The 14,019-nt window shown below is 28.4% G+C and overlaps 1 protein-coding gene across 1 annotated transcript in view; it reads right to left on the minus strand.

Moving 5' to 3' along the window:
- The window catches only part of LOC148313978 (transcription factor hamlet-like), a 116,770-nt gene that overhangs the window by 36,681 nt on the left and 66,070 nt on the right, over positions 1-14,019 (minus strand). The gene's annotated exons all lie outside the window — the stretch shown is intronic.

Raw genomic sequence — 14,019 nt, forward strand, 5'->3', positions numbered from 1 at the left:
ACTCTATGCCTTTTCATTTTTTTAATACAACCAAAAAAATAATTTAAAGTAAAATTGATAAAATCATTAATATAAATTAACTTTGTGGCCAATCAAAATGTTTAAAAAAAGGAAAATTATTAAAATTATCAATAAAAATCAACTTAATCCCCAATTTTTCTTTGAAATATATCGCCATGGTTTTTTTATGTTTTTCTCTTAAAATTCAGTATTAAAAAAAATAAATTAAATATTAACCTTAACGTACATTTGAAAGAATATTTTTAAATATTTTTAATTTGAAAATATAAAATGTCAAAAATAGATATTCTTACATTTTTATGATTGATGTAATATGTTATCTGCTCGCGATTGTAAAAAAAATCACTGACACAAAAAAATGACAACAAAAATTCTGATCCACTAAAGAAGTCTTCCTTCCGTCCAACACAAAACTTCAGTGTTTCATAGAGCACAAGTGGCACTCAAAACAAAAGGCGTGTCAAATTGGCATTAACCCCCCACCCTTAACACACACACACGTGTAAAAATCAACCACTACATGTACAGTAAGGTAATGATGACTTACCACCGTGAGCTATTACCGATGATAAAAAACGAGGGAAAATAATATTGGCTTTAAACACCCTCACAGGTGTTCTAGGGTAGTTCAAATGCAGTATTTAAAAAAAAAAACTCTAAAATATTACTGACTTATATTTTTACATAGATTTTTATTATCCACTGACACTTCGTGATGGAATTGCATTTTCAATATATTATTAGATTAAAACCAATATTTTTAGCTTTTCCACTTTATTTTAATTTTAACATAACCAGTCTGATGATGTCGGTAACGACGAAACCCGGTCGCTGGTCAAATTAAAATAAAGTGGAAAAGGTAAAAATATTGGTTTTAATCTAATAATATATTTTTACATAGTTTGGTATTAACATTGTGTAATAACGAGATAATTTAAATTTGAGAATTAAACACTAGTATGAGACAATTTTTTAAATTTATTAATGTTAATAATAAAATACTAATAAGTTTGGGTAATTTATGTAGCGCATTTTTCGTTAAATACTACCTTAAGGGCGCTTCTGACACGACTATGTATATATACTGATATCTACTGATGTTCAGTCAGTATTTTAACATGTTGATGAGAACATCTATAGTTCTTTAAACTATTCATGTTTACATTAATAATCTTGTAATCTTTGACAAGTATTGCATTTTTATAATTAAAATATTAAATAAAGTTCGTTTTAAAAAAATCTATACATAAGTATATATGGTTGGTTTATACGTGTTTCATTGCATTTTTTAAAATCATTATTGTTATCGTTATAATTTTAATATCTGTTATAATTATTTTCTGATATATTATGAAAAGAATATGGAATTTAACAGAGATAACTTAAAAGGACAACCTTAGCAATCAAGATAAAAGAAATCAAAATTTTTTTTTTTAAATGTTTTTTTTTTAACTGAATGAATTGCGTTGAACTACCCCATTTATATTTAATTTACCAAGGGGTGAACCTGACTCAATACCACTATCAATTTGTTAGTGAGTTTTTAATGAATGTAAACTAATCATAAGAATAAACTTATAAACTAAGCATAAGTAAACATTAATTGCCCATTTGCTTATCTTAAATGTTAAAGGTTAACGTTAAGACATTATACGTCATGATAAAATAAGTAATATATTATTGTTGACATGCAATAAAACTACTTAAACTAAATTTAAATTAAATACTAGAAGAAAATATAAATATTATAAACTTTATCATTTTTACACTGTATATGTAAAGGATGAAACTTTTTTCGTATATTTTTTAAATTTAAAAACCAATATTCCATGTCAATTTGATGTTTTAAGTTTTACGTAAACTTTTTCATAAATACCTAATTTAAAACAAATGCTTGCGAAGTTTTTCCACAATTCTTAAATTGTATAAATTACCTGTTTACCCTAACTTTGAGATTTTTTTACCACCCTTATATTTAACCCCAATGTTTGACGTCATTTTTGAGCAGACCTTTGATATACAGAATGATTATTACACCGTTCAAACAAGAACAGATTTGAACTTAAATTTATTTATTTATAAATATTTGGTATAAATATTTGTGTATGTGATAACGTGAGAATAGAATGAGTTGCGAGTAAATATTTTAAGAGCTAGAGATAATTAAAAAGATTAGGAAGAGTTCTTTTAGGTAGTATGGATATGTGGTGCGAATGAATAATGAGAGAATGACTAAGAAAGTAAACTTGGCAAATGTAAGACTTGCGTGATCAGATCAATAAAAAATTAAAATTTGGTGGTGTTAAAAGTCTGCGTAATCGAAGGGCATGTATGACTGTGAAGAGAATTAGGTGTGTACGTAAGGACAGAAGAGTGTGGTGTTCCATCCTCTCTGCCATCTCCCGCGGGGAAACAGCGCGGCGTGATGGTAGAAGTAGTTTTAGTAATAACAAGTACTTTGCATTCGTATTTTTATACATACTCAATTGTTGTCGTATTGTGTTATTTTTGTTTTTTTTTCAATCTTGATTATAATACCTAAAGTGTTACGAAAAAAACAGTTTTAGTCATAGATTTGAAACAGTACGGCTATCCAAACTTAAAACACAGTAAGGGACATTTTTTTAGTACGTTTTTTTGCATTTTTGGACTAAGTAGAATCTACTTAGTCCAAAAATACAAAAAAACGTACTACAAAAAAATGTCCCTTATTGTGTTTTGAGTTTGGACAGCCGAGTAGTTCGACAAGAAATAAGCAATGAAAAATAAAAATATTTGAATTTATTCACGTCAGATAAAATTGATTCAGACCGATTAACAACACTCTGTATATTGTATGTCTAATAAATACCAGTAAGAATATGCAGCGGATTTTAAAGTGCTCCCAAACGGTTATCAACGGTCATATACAGGGTAGCAACCATTTAAATCAATTCAAAATGCTACGATTTTAGTCAGGTCAGACGACAGGTGGTCTAGACGTTACGGTGCATACTTACTGGCCAATATTTCGAGTTCGGTTCGCGGCTCGGACAGGAAGCGATGCGATGGCATGACCTCAGTGCTGTCGCATATAATGGGGGTGAATCTAATCAAAGTTAATATTTAAAAAAAAATACAACGTTTTCACAGTATGGGGTGCTTTTGGTGGTGTATGGTAACTTGCAACATTAATTAACCTTTTTTTTCATTGATCAATCTGAATAATCTAGTTCAGTCTTTATTCTATTTCAGATTTTTTATTTTATTAAATTAACGAGATAATATAATTCAACCAGGTTCATTTTTTCCTCATAGCTCAATCAAGAGTAGAGTATTTTCATTAAAAATTTTATTAAAAAAGACATTTCTCTGTTTTTTTTAACCTACTCTTTTTTCAAATTTCATTAAATTAACGAAATACTACATTGTAGCGAGATAAATTTGTTTATTATCGATTTCAAAAGCTGTGAAAGATAATTTAAAATTCGTACCATCTGACTTTAAATTGGTATTAAGACCTCTTATCCGCACCAAATGGTGCATAGGGCACTGCATCCAATCGACCAGCAGCGTTATATTGTTAATAAGATGCAGGCAATGTGATCAGTGCAGCGCTTCAGGTAACATCGCCCGTATCAAATTGTCGGGTTGTGGTCCCGTGGTTAGTGTCGCGGACTCTTGAGTCAGAGTTTCTCGGTTCGAACTACCTAACTACCATAATTGGATACCTTTTTGCGAATAATGAGCCGCTTAAGTTCACAGAAACAGTTTGAAATTGGAGTATTTGTGTAAATAATAAAAACAATTATATTCTTTCTTTAAAAAAATTAATTTCTTAAACAAACTTCACCAGTACTAATGTTTTAAGATTGTCGGAGACAAACTTTTGTTTTTATTAAAGTGACGTCAGTCTGAGTAAATAATTATTTAAGTTTATTTCTTCTTGCTAACCAAATCAAATATCTAAGCAAATCGCGCTTACCACTGCTATGCGCTAGCGGACAAAATCAATAAATAAGAATAAATTATTATTTACGCAATTTTAATGTTTTTTTTTCCTAAATCGATCCATTAATCCAGGCGTGCCCACATTGCGCGACACGCGCCCATCTCGCACGTCACTAATGATAAGAGAACGAGATGATGGATGACCTCAACCCTTTTCGTCATCCCTTGTGCCATTGCAACCCTTATTGAAAGCCTGGCGACTATTATTGCTAATGGATGGGTGTAAATAATATTTTTGTTGCATCATAAGTCTTTGGCAGAATTTATCGCAAAGGTCCTGACTGAATTCATTAGTCGATCAATAACAATTTTTTTTTATCATTAATTGATTTGGCAGTCACTTTGTGGTAATATCTACACAGTACGGTATTTGAAAATGATTCACAATGCATCGAAACACGTGTCTTAATAGATTATAAGAAATAGTAATATTTACCAACTAAAACTTAAATTAAACATGCTAATATATTTTTTTTTTATTTTAAATGGCCGAATAATAAAAGTTTTTAATAAATATTCGAACATTTTACATTTGATGGACATTATTTTTTACAAAACATTTTGAGTGCGTCCTAATCCTTATTCACAAATCTGGATTTTTTTGGAAGTCTGGCTATTTACAAGGCTTACGTCTTAGCTTTTAGCCTGGTTTAAGTGATCACTTTGCACACGTGTAACATTACAATTCTACCCATAGTTGACAACCACTATGCCGCAATATATAAAATACCATTTTTTGGTATTTTATATATTGCGACATGTGTTTCGATACATTCCGCATAATTTCAATGACCGTATGTGAAGTTTAGTCCTAATTTAAGACTTGTGTCCTTGGGACGTTGAAGAATGAAGATGGGGTAGGAGCCGTTTCTTATTTTTATTTATTTACTAATTTTAATTTTTTATCTGTGAGGACATAGACAATAGGGAAGAGGGTTTAGTCATTGTCATATTGTTAATTATTTATTAATTATTATACATATTTTAATGTATTTCTTAATGAAACTACGATTTTATTATTTATTTTAAGTACTTAATATATTTTTGATAATTATTTAGTTTGTAAGTAAAAATAAGACTTACCACTGGTAGGAATATCTTTTTAGTGAATGACTGCCAAATAAGATTTTTTTTAATAAAAAAAAAATCATTTAAAATTATTTAGATAATTTTTCTTAACCCTACCACACCACGTGACAAACCAAATATTATCCAAGGGTGGCGTAACTAATTACACAATAGAATTAAACATCACCAATAATGTAACAATACGATTCCAATAATAAATTCATCTGTCAACCCCGCCTCTATACGGATGAAAAAAAATACAAATAAATATCTCATTTATTACGAATTATTCACGGTAATATGTGTATATCACATTAGGCAATTATTTGCATAAGAACTAAAATTCTGTATTATTGTAACTTCACTTACGTCGTTTTGTCAGTGAAATATTTCCAGACAGGGTTGGAGCAATGCTGTATTTTTTCATATGTAACTACTAACCGTTGCGCGCGTCGAAGGGTTATGGTATTTACGGTTGTGTTTATTTATCGTACTTTGAAATAGGGGGAGCTTTATTAACACATTCTTGTCGATTATGCAATTTTTCTACGTCAGTAAATGTATGTTACTTATGTGTAAAATAAAACACGTATTTAAGGAATATTGCACTAAAATAGCTTTAAAATAAATAAATTAAAAACATATACAATATTAAATATTTAGGTAAAAGTATTCTGGTAGATGTCATATTTAAAAAAATTAAAACCAAACTTATTTTATATTTTTTTATGTATCTTCTTCTTTTTAAGCTTTATTCGCACCCAGTGGTGCATAGGGCACTATATCTTATCGACGCAGTGTTATTTAGATCGCTTATAGCATGAAGGCAAGACGATCAGTTCTGCGCTTCTTGTACCAGTCCTTGGTGGTTTTAAATAAATATAAGAATAAAAATGGCTTATATTTATTTTGAATCGAACCCAGGATACCCAAGATGGTAGCCAAATGTGCTACTACTACCCAACGGAGGTAAGTAACAATTATTATATCATATCTATTTTATACAACAATTTTTGTGTGTCCAAATCCGTGTTCACGAATCTGTCCACTTAAAAGTAATTTTTATATTTTGACATGTCAACACACATGAAGAAGAATATTGTAGTCTTGATATTTACAGGGCTTATGATCTGTCATTATTACAGATCATAAGCCATATAGATCATACCCAGACTTCCTTATTCTTCTTCATCTTTGTTGAGATGTCAAAACGTATATAAATTGTATTTAAAATCCATTTTTTGCTTTGCGGATATGTACAATATAATGCAGTGCTCCATACAATACCTTAAACACATTGTACGCCATAGGAAAAACATAAGTGTATGTAGGTTTATACTTACATGTGAATAAAAAATATTTAAATTCACAATCAAATTAGATTTTTATCATGAACAAGTCAATTGAAGGGCGAACTATTTGATTAGTTATAAAGACATAATAAATGCAAATCCGATCCTCCTTCGTTCTATGCACGTACACGCTGCACATGAATAAAAATATGGTTCTTACTGCCGGCAAAAAGGGGTCTAAATGGTATAACCATAAAAATTGTGTTACCCAAAAATGAGTACACACCCCTAACGATATGTCATATTTTCTGTTGACAAGTTCTAAAACTTTGCTAGGATTTTTCACCGCGACGTTTCAATAGTTTAAAATTTAATATATTTTTAAAAATATAAATGTTTATATATATATATATATATATATATATATATATATATATATATATATATATATATATATATATATATATATATATATATATATATATATATATATATATAAACATATATATGTAAATAAACATATATATATATATATATATATATATATATATATATATATATATATATATATATATATATACATATATATATTTATATATATAAAATATCTAAGAACATATTTAATTGAATATTGCCGACCATCACAATTGTGACAGTCGGTAAGGCAGATTGCGCAAATCTACCACCAGATGAAAAAAGATGGTGTTTGGTGAGAGTGTAATATTATATGTGAATTATAAAAGACTGTTGTTGTTTTATTACCTTCAGCTGACAATAACTTACTATTCAAAGATAATAAAGAAAATTCCAGAGCTAGATATATTTATAAATAATTTTGACAAAATGACAAATAAAACTATCCATTTTCAGATTGTTTTCAACTAAATTCCACAGTCGGAACTAGAATTTTTGGATTTAAAGGTAGGAAATGGAATATATGTATTTTCTGAAATAACGAAATGCTTTCGGTGCTAGGCCTGGAAGACTTACATAAGACTTACGAAGGCCCAAACACCTTCATGACTTTCTTAAGATTGTGGGCACTTGGTGAAACATCTTTATGGTGTTTTATAACCTTTTTTTACATATTTAATTTATTATTTTGACGTTGGACTATCACCCTATGGATGATAAATGAATATTTTACATGTCTCACCTCAAGATGGGACATTTATTGTTTAATATGGTAGATGTTTCATCTCAAGTTAAGGCACCTATATTAAATGATGTTAAGAAGCTATTTTATTTACTGTTTCAGCATTCACATTGTGGTAAGACATGATGAAATTTTAAAAGAAAAACACTGTAGTACTATTAACTTTATGGAACAGGTGATTATTCAATATGTTTTAGTTTACAATGATTAAAGAAAACACTTGCTTTTTACCACTTGAGTTTTATTATAGACTACATGTTTCAGAAGTTAAACTTCCATCATTCAGGTCTGTATAATAACTGAATGATGGAAGTTTAACTTCTGAAACATGTAGTCTATAATAAAACTCAAGTGGTAAAAAACAAGTGTTTTCTTTAATCATTGTAACATGTCTTACCACAAAGTCAATGCCGAAACAATAAATAAAATGTTTTAGTTTACATTTAGACCTGAAGATGAAAGCTCATAAAATAAAATCATAAAAAATAAAGTGGTAAAAAAACAAGTGTTTTTCATTTATAATGTTTAGAAGCGTTGATTTAATGTTTTTTAAAAAAGCAATATGTCGTCGCTCCTGTCATAATCCTCATATTATTGCGACAAAGCCGTTATTGTGATTTCGGGGTGGGGGGGGTCGCGTGCGGCGTGCGTGGCCCCACGGTGGCGCGCTGCAACAAAGGCTCGGTGTTCGCGTTCACATCCCGGAGAGAAATTTATCACACAACAATATGCATTTTCATATCTCTGACGCGTGAAATGGATTTATCGTTTTGTTGATTCAAATGATGTGCTGATAGCCAAATGCTGGGCGTTGAAATTTGCGGATGATGGAGCTGAATAATATTCACGCTTGTTTCAAAAAATAAAAATAAATATTTTTAAGTAAAAAAAATTCTTACGTTTTGAAAAAAATGTTGTATGTATTTGAGAAATATAATATTATTACTCTTCAATAATAATTATTTGATTTTAACAGGGCTCACTCCAAACAAGTATTTCATAAATATTATAGCTATCCCAACTGAATCCAAGCATAATTTTTTGGTATATAATTAAATTTCTTTTAAAAATTAAAAGTAGTAAAAAATTTATTTTGATATTTCAACATAGATGAAGAATATCGGAGTCTGCGTATTTACTGAGATTACGACCTGTCTAGAGCTGGTTTAAGTGATCACTTTATACACGAGTAACATTTGCTATACTATCACGATTGATAACAACAATACATTTTTTTTAAATATACATATATTTATATATATAAATATATATATATATATGTATATATATATATATATATATATATATATATATATATATATATATATATATATATATATATATATATATATATATATATAAATATATATATATATATATATATATATATATATATATATATATATATATATATATAAATATATATATATATATATATATATATATATATATATATATATATATATATATATATATATATATATATATATATATATATATATTATATATATATATATATATATATATATATATATATATATATATAATTATAATGCCTTGTAAATATCAAGACTTTCATATTCTTCTTCATCTTTGTCGAGATGTCAAAATGTTAAAATAACTCCTGAGTGGAGAAACTTTTATACTTATTATTATTTGTGATCAAGGATCGAGACACACACCCAAAACGTTCAAAATAAATAAATTCATCATAATGTCTTTTGAGTAATCAAAACTTTCTTATTTCTTCTTTATAAGGATTTTACATTCATAATTAATATTTGAACTTTGTGATTTTCTATTTTATAATAAAAATGTAATATTTTTTTTAATCACTACAAATATAGTTATTTTAAAACAAAGTTACATTTTAATTATAATTTACATTCACTTTATTACTAATCCTAAAACCTAATCACTGCACTCTCTGAATATAATGCACCGCCATATTTATTCAAAGTATCTATTTGGGGCATTCATTCGGAACGATGCTAATCATTCGAAATAATTTTTATAATTCTCCGTGATTGACAAATCCTCTTCATCCGAACATGACCGCCATTTTCAATAATTAAAAATATTATAATACTGTACTGTAAAATAATCCCCTGCATTGACGCTTTATGATGTTTCAAATGACAATTGAAAAGGGTTCGGAACTGAGATGGTGGGTTTATAAAACTGTACTGCATTATATCCGTTATTGTATTAATCTTCATATACCATATACGTCCGCCTTCGTAGTGTAATGGTCAGCACGCTTGGCTACCGATCTGGAGGTCCCGGGTTCGATTCCCAAGGGGGGTAAAATAAATATAAGTGATTGTTTCACTGTCATATTTATTCAATATTACCCTGGACTGGTACCTGAAGCAGAGGGCTGATCACCTTTCCTTCATGTGTAAACGATCAAGATAACACTGCGTTTATATGACGCAGTGCCCTATGCACCATTGGGGTGCGGATAAGGGTTTTATTATTATTAACATAAAAGAATACAATTTGTATGTGGGTTAGACTGGCGTTAAATTTTGTACTTTAATTTTAAACATATCACTCACTCCTTTCAACAACGTCATATATCAAAAAACTTGATTTTTTAGGAGATCGTTTTTAAAGTTTAAAAATATAATACAATGTATCAAAAATAAATATCAAGTTACTTATTGAACTTTTTGCTGTGCAACAGATCTTTTTCGGTAAAACCTAAATGTTTTGTCTCCATTTGAAAAATATTTAGTATATTTAAAAAAATAATTGAACAATACCATTTCTTCAAAATGCAAAAAACAACACTTTCTGCCCTGTAGCGGGTAAATATTAAGTTAAAAATATGCCACTTTTGCTGGGATATGGTACATTTTCTGGGCATTCCGAAAACATGCTCAACTGAATATTTTAGATTTTTTTATATATGACGTTGTTGAAAGGAGTGAGCGATATCACGTTAAACATATAAAATAAAGTTAATCTCTTGATATACTATATGTCTTACAAATATCGACTCGGAAATATTGTGAAATTAAAAAATCTTCAATAATTAATTAAATGAATTGCATTTATTTACTTCTAATCAAGTCAAACTTATAAAATCAAAGTACAACTGTTGATATGATATTTTTCATCAAGTAATAAAATGAAAATCGTACTTACGAGGAGAAATTAGTGTACTATCTATTTTTTTTTCATTTGGCCATGAGTACAGCAACGCACGGCCAGGGTACAGCTAATAAAATATGTAATTTAGAAATTTTGCTGAATTATTTAAATTCATTGTGATGTTTTGTCTGTATTACTTAACGAATAATAAAAGTTTTTAATAAATATTCGAACATTTTACATTTGATGGACATTATTTTTTACAAAACATTTTGAGTGCGTCCTAATCCTTATTCACAAATCTGGATTTTTTTGGAAGTCTGGCTATTTACAAGGCTTACGTCTTAGCTTTTAGCCTGGTTTAAGTGATCACTTTGCACACGTGTAACATTACAATTCTACCCATAGTTGACAACCACTATGCCGCAATATATAAAATACCATTTTTTGGTATTTTATATATTGCGACATGTGTTTCGATACATTCCGCATAATTTCAATGACCGTATGTGAAGTTTAGTCCTAATTTAAGACTTGTGTCCTTGGGACGTTGAAGAATGAAGATGGGGTAGGAGCCGTTTCTTATTTTTATTTATTTACTAATTTTAATTTTTTATCTGTGAGGACATAGACAATAGGGAAGAGGGTTTAGTCATTGTCATATTGTTAATTATTTATTAATTATTATACATATTTTAATGTATTTCTTAATGAAACTACGATTTTATTATTTATTTTAAGTACTTAATATATTTTTGATAATTATTTAGTTTGTAAGTAAAAATAAGACTTACCACTGGTAGGAATATCTTTTTAGTGAATGACTGCCAAATAAGATTTTTTTTAATAAAAAAAAAATCATTTAAAATTATTTAGATAATTTTTCTTAACCCTACCACACCACGTGACAAACCAAATATTATCCAAGGGTGGCGTAACTAATTACACAATAGAATTAAACATCACCAATAATGTAACAATACGATTCCAATAATAAATTCATCTGTCAACCCCGCCTCTATACGGATGAAAAAAAATACAAATAAATATCTCATTTATTACGAATTATTCACGGTAATATGTGTATATCACATTAGGCAATTATTTCTATAAGATCTAAAATCCTGTATCATTGTAACTTCACTTACGTCGTTTTGTCAGTGAAATATTTCCAGACAGGGTTGGAGCAATGCTGTATTTTTTCATATGTAACTACTAACCGTTGCGCGCGTCGAAGGGTTATGGTATTTACGGTTGTGTTTATTTATCGTACTTTGAAATAGGGGGAGCTTTATTAACACATTCTTGTCGATTACGCAATTTTTCTACGTCAGTAAATATATGTTACTTATATGTAAAATAAAACTCGTGTTTATGGAATATTTCACTGAAATAGCTTTAAAATAAAGAAATTAAAAACAATTACAATATAAACTTTTAGATAAAAGCACTAAGTATTCTGGTAGATGTCAAATTTTTTAATTTAAATCCAAACATATTTTAAATTTGTTGATGTATCTTCTTCTTTTTAAGCCTTATTCGCACCCAGTGGTGCATAGGGCACTATATCTTATCGACGCAGTGTTATTTAGATCGCTTATAGCATGAAGGCAAGGCGATCAGTTCTGCGCTTCTTGTACCAGTCCTTGGTGGTTTTAAATAAATATAGGAATAAAAATGGCTTATATTTATTTTGAATCAAACCCAGGATACCCAAAATGGTAGCCAAACATGCTACTACTACTCAATGGAGGCAACAATTATTATATCATATCTACATATTTTATACAACAATTTTTGTGTGTCCACATCCGTGATCACGAATCTGTCCACTTAAAAGTTATTTTTACATATCAACACATATGAAGAAGAATATTGTAGTCTTGATATTTACAGGGCTTATGTTCTGTCATAATTACAGATCATAAGCCATATAGATCATACCCAGACTTCCTTATTCTTCTTCATCTTTGTTGAGATGTCAAAACGTATAAAAATTGTATTTAAAATCCATTTTTTGCTCTGCAGATATGTACAGTATAATGCAGTGCTCCATACAATACCTTAAACACATTGTACGCTATAGGAAAAACATAAGTGTGTATAAATACCTACATGTGTATAAAAAATATTAAAATTCATAATCAAATTAGATTTTTATCATGAACAAGTCAATTGAAGGGCGAACTATTTGATCAGTTATAAAGACATAATAAATGCAAATCCGATCCTCCTTCGTTCTATGCACGTACACGCTGCACATGAATAAAAATATGGTTCTTACTGCCGGCAAAAAGGGGTCTAAATGGTATAACCATAAAAATTGTGTTACCCAAAAATGAGTACACACCCCTAACGATATGTCATATTTTCTGTTGACAAGTTCTAAAACTTTGCTAGGATTTTTCACCGCGACGTTTCAATAGTTTAAAATTTATTATATTTTTAAAAATATATGTGTTTATATATATATATATATATATATATATATATATATATATATATATATATATATATATATATATATATATATATATATATATATATATGTATATATATACATATATATATATATTTATATATATATATATATATATATATATATATATATATATATATATATATATATGTATATATATATATATATATATATATATATATATATATACCTAAGAACATATTTAATTGAATATTGCCGACCATCACAATTGTGACAGTCGGTAAGGCAGATCGCGCAAATCTACCACCAGATGAAAAAAGATGGTGTTTGGTGAGAGTGTAATATTATATGTGAATTATAAAAGACTGTTGTTGTTTTATTACCTTCAGCTGACAATAACTTATATATATTTAATAATTTTGACAAAATGACAAATAAAACTATCCATTTTCAGATTGATTTCAACTAAATTCCACAGTCGGAACTAGAATTTATGGATTTTAAGGTAGGAAATGAAATATTTGTATTTTTTAAAATAACGAAATGCTTTCGGTGCTGGGCCTGGAAGACTTACATAAGACTTACGAAGGCCCAAACACCTTCATGACTTTCTTAAGATTGTGGGCACTTGGTGAAACATCTTTATGGTGTTTTATTAACCTTTTTTTTTAAATATATAATTTATTATTTTGACGTTGAACTACCACCCTATGGATGATAAATGAATATTTTACATACAACATTTTGAGTGTGTCCAAATACTTGTTCACAAAATCTGGATTATCTCCAAAATGATATTTGGAGATAATCCAGATTTTGTGAACAAGTATAATTTATTTATAACACTCAAAATGTTGTAAATAAATTATCTGGTCAAATTATAAGCTTAATAATAAAAATGAAAATGGTATTTTCTGGCGTTTCTCATGTGTGTGATTATAATCCGGGATTCG

The sequence above is a fragment of the Brachycentrus maculatus genome, unplaced genomic scaffold (assembly GCF_059751285.1).
Source record: "Brachycentrus maculatus isolate JH-2025_06_01 unplaced genomic scaffold, ASM5975128v1 h1tg000003l, whole genome shotgun sequence".
Classification (NCBI taxonomy): domain Eukaryota; kingdom Metazoa; phylum Arthropoda; class Insecta; order Trichoptera; family Brachycentridae; genus Brachycentrus; species Brachycentrus maculatus.